This window comes from Nanorana parkeri, unplaced genomic scaffold (genome assembly GCF_000935625.1).
Source record: "Nanorana parkeri isolate BGI_ZX_2015 unplaced genomic scaffold, ASM93562v1 scaffold541, whole genome shotgun sequence".
NCBI lineage: Eukaryota > Metazoa > Chordata > Amphibia > Anura > Dicroglossidae > Nanorana > Nanorana parkeri.
This window is the reverse complement of record NW_017306809.1, coordinates 97673-102533: the sequence shown is the minus strand read 5'-3', so window position 1 is coordinate 102533 and position 4861 is coordinate 97673.

Genomic DNA, 4861 nt, shown 5'->3' with positions numbered 1-4861 from the left:
TGTCAAAATGCCCTGTATCGGGCCCGATTCCGATGCTAGCATCGGTATCGGGACATTACTAGTAGTGACCCTCACTAAGACCTGTGTTTTTGTATTAGCTGGGGCACTAGGTAGCTTGCAGGTTGATATTATTTGAGTCTTCAAGAAGAAAAGGCTTATAGCTGTCTAGTTCTGTGAAATCTGTGTCAAGCAGACTTTGCAGCCCTGACTGGACTGATAAGATCTGTGAACCCCCAATTCTATTATTCCTGTTTTTTATTTTTTAGTACAATTCTTCTTTAATGAGCACATACACCAAGCAGAAAATACATATTTTCAAGTTAATATGCAGAAGGGATGTTTGGTTTTTTTGGGGGGTTTTTTTTTGCTTGCATTTGAATGGCAGTGTGTTTTTGAGTGCATTTGTAACCAAACCTGTGACGTCTCCCTTGATTGAATATATTTAATCCCTGCTGTGGAATAAGTATGCAGTTGACATTCTTTTTTTTTCACTTTGTTGACTTGTGTAATTGTTCTGGGCTGGTGGCTGCAAGTCAACATAAGAACCAGTTAAATGCTTTTTTTTTTTTCTTTTTCTTTTTTTGTTTAAAAGCGGTTCAGCAAATGGCAGCTTTGCCTGATGACATTTACTTTAATGTTCTACTGACTTTACCAGGAATCTGTCACAAGCAAAACACCCATATGGAATGCATCAGGTTAAAGTGGCTATTCTCTGTCTACACACAGTGTTTAGTTTCATATTTGTGGGTTGGTGACATAGGTTGGTCTAATTTTTAGGAGACTTTTTTTTTTTTTTTGGACCTGTAGTATAATTTATGTTGTACCAACACACACCCCTGAACACTGCTGAAATGTGCAGACCAGGGAGCATAAACACAGGGTTAAAGAAGGCATGTCAGACCACTGGAAACCTGAGCTGCTGCTGTTTAAAGTCCGACGCTACAACATGTTGCCAGCACAGGTTGATATAGTCCTTGCTGCAGCACATAATCTAAAATGCAGCACATAATCTAAAAAAAAAAAGTTTATTACTGTATGTGCAGCTCGACTGCAGTAGAGTAACTTAAAGAAGGTTACATTTTCAATTGGGTTATAATACCCTTGGACAAGCTTCTAGACATATTGCCTGCTGTCATACCCTCTGCACTCCTCACCAGCACATACTACCTACCCTCAAAACATCTGCATTCCTCTCCGCACATATTGCCTGCTGTCATACTTTCCATACTCATCTCATTCACATACTGCTTACTATCGTTTCGTTCCATTCACACTCCTCACCCTCATACTGTCCACCCTTATACCCTCTGCTCTCCTCTCCAGGACACATTGCCCACCCTTATACCCTCTGCTCTCCTCTCCAGGACACATTGCCCACCCTCATACCCTCTGCTCTCCTCTCCAGGACACATTGCCCACCCTCATATCCTCTGCTCTCCTCTCCAGGACACATTGCCCACCCTCTGCTCTCCTCTCCAGGACACCTTGCCCACCCTCATACCCTCTGCTCTCCTCTCCAGGACACATTGCCCACCCTCTGCACTCCTCTCCAGGACACCTTGCCCACCCTCATATCCTCTGCACTCCTCTCCAGGACACATTGACCACCCTCATATCCTCTGCACTCCTCTCCAGGACATAATGCCCACCCTCATACCCTCTGCACTTCTCTCCAGGACACCTTGCCCACCCTCATATCCTCTGCACTCCTCTCCAGGACACATTGACCACCCTCATACCCTCTGCACTCCCCTCCTGCACACATTGCCCACCCTCATACCCTCTGCACTCCCCTCCTGCACACACTTCCCCCCTTTTACACCCATTGCACTTATTTCCTTCACATAGTATAATACATGGCAACATTTTTAATATCCCCAACCTTGCCCCATTCTGGAATGGGCACACTTTTACTTGCTTTAGTAGAAACAGATTTCAGAAACGAGAGAACTCTTCCTAGTTGAGTTACCAGATTACAATTTAGTGAGCCGCTTTTTTCAGGTTTGTGAACACCAGTTGGATGTAGAATGATACCAGTGTTGTAATAGAAGCTTTCACTGTCAGTATTTTATTTCTGCTTGAAATGACAATGGGTCCAACTTGTTAAAGTGTCTCCCTTTCTTCCAGTACAGATAAGTAACAGTGTAAAGCATTTTGTTGCTATGTGCACACACAGAATGAGCTATTTCTCCCATCAGACACTGAGAAATGAGGCGCAGTGCGGTCAGCTGTTCATATTGTTTACTGTGGTAGCCAACAACAAAGGTGGGATTTTCCTCCAGCAGAACATGTCAATCATTAATGAAGTCTACCTTAGGACTAGTAAATTTAGCTTCTGTTTAGCACCTCTCAGACATCAAAACATAAGGCAACATAAATAATTCAACTTCACCTTAATCTAACTTCCTTGCTGTTTGAATATTAAATGATGGTGCAGCTGACATTTAAAGGGTTTTAAAAAAAAAAAAACCCAAAAGCTAATTTGAGCATGGCGGCAGGGGCAATCCTATAATTTTTAATAAGTTGGGACAGTTAGAAGCTGGCCATAGATATAGGAGGATAAGTGGATGCTCAGGCAAGCTGATCATCTGAAGATATCTTTCAGCACAATCTGAGGCATAAAATGAATGCGTGGGTTGCCTTTGCGTTCATGTCTGGACCTTCTCTGCTATGGAACAGAGACGGTAAAGAAAATGGGTTTAATTAGCTAAAGAGAGATGAACAATGGCAAGCTTAAAGCTGTACCCCAGGCCAACCGGTAAATACAGAACCCCAACCTGTCTGTCTCCTACGCTGTCTGCCTTTAGGCGATCCCTAAAGACTAATCTCTTCAGGGAAGCCTATCCCACCTCAACCATCACGTTCTCAAACAATTCATCCCCACACAGCTACCTCCTCATGTATCACTTGCCCCTCCCTTTTTGATTGCAAGCTCTCATGGGCAGGGCCTTCCTTACTACCTTGTCTTGTATTGTAATGTCTTCCTTTCTATTGTAAAGCCTTGCATAAATTGTTGTCCCTATACAAATCCTGAATAATAGTATTAATAATAACATACATATAAGAAATATGTTATACCTGCACTGGACAATGAAAGAAGAGGCAGCAAAATGATGTGCACATATCTCGTCACTCTGCCCTCTCCTCTGATCAGCATGCCCCTTGCACTACAGCACAAGTGACTCCTTGTGCTGCCGATTCCTTCCCCTAGTCTGGTCGGTTCCTTGTGCTGCTTCTCGCTCGTCCAGTATAAGCTCTGATGTGCATGGACGACTTGCATTTAAAATGTAAAAAAACAATGTATTAATGAATAGAGCTGCATTACTTTGTATCTAGCAAACTCTACACTGTTAACTGCTTATAGTGCTGCACAAGATTGTATCTTGCATTGAAAGTCCAAATAAAAGCTGCTTTTGTGGCTTCTGTTCTGATAAGGAGCATTAACACTAAAGACTGTAGTGATGAAACAAACCCACAAAACGCTCAATAAGGTGTTCCTTCACATCAATGTAAGCGGAGGGGGCTGCATGCACTACTCGCATTTCCATGAACAATGAATGGCAGGCATCCAGAAGGCTGATGCGTTTCGGGGGGAGATCCCCCTTCAGAGCCAGTGGGAATCTCCCCCGAAATGCTTCAGCCTTCTGGTCGTGTGCCATCCATTGTTCATGGATATGCGAGTAGTGACATGCATTCCATTTATTATTATTTTTTAAACATTTTACACTAGGAGTGGGCGCTGTCCCCTCTTTTCTTGCTAAAGAATGTAATGTACCACATTTTCTCACTAACGCGTTAAATGGGCAAAGCAGCAGATCAAAGAGAATGCTGCACTGTTGGTGCAACGTTTGAAAAGATATTTAGCAATGGAAATGCCATTTCAAATTGCGAGTGTGTGTGTTCCCTTGTCATGGTCATAATGTGCCTATCTATGCATTGTAATACCCCATCAAAGAGTGCACTTTCATATTTTCATTGTGGCATTTACTTTTTTATTGTATTGTGCAGACTATTATTATACAGACTTTTTATATTTTTATTTTATAGCACCAACAGTTTGTGCAGCGCATTACAATATAAGGAAGAGATTACAGTTTCAATGAAAATCAAGACAAGATGGTTAGGGTCCGTGATAGCTTAAAAGGAGGGGCAAGTGATAAAAAAGGTGGTAGCTGTGTGGGAAAGACTTGAGAAAATGACACCTTCCTGGTTAAAGGCTGTTGAGATAAAATATCAGCCACACAGGATGTTCACTGTTTTTTAGTGGGTCAAGTGATTGCAGGTATTGGAACCTGCATATGTATTGCGCAAATATGGCTGCCTCCGTGTAAAAAGAATTGCAAAGTATTCCAGGGGTGGACAAATTGAATATAGAGGGGAGGGTATACCCCTGGCTCACTGGCAACAGCACACAGAGGCAACACAGGAGAGGTGCATTTTCACAAAGAGGCTCCCGACCAAATAGTAGGAAATGACATACCAACTCCAGCGAGAGTGAACGACGCACAGAGAATCCATCCACTGACCGCGACATCCCTGCTACAGGATTAGAGTGCTTCGATCACCAACGCTACCCCTTTTTTTAGGAGTACCAGAGAGAGGCACACAAGGAGGGGCGGTAAAAAAAAAACAGAAACCGCGGACCCCCTATGAACACCAGACAACGCAAGCTGAGGAATCTCCATCAATTAACCTGTCTACTAAATCTCTAACTGAAGGGGAGATGTGTGTTCTACGCAAGAGTCTGTCTTTCTGTCCCACACAAGTTCCATGGCTTCAAATTTGAGATAGACACTTATAAACTTGAACGGTCTATCAAATAAAAAAATTTTTTGCTAGTCCCTGCACGTTGGCCATCGAT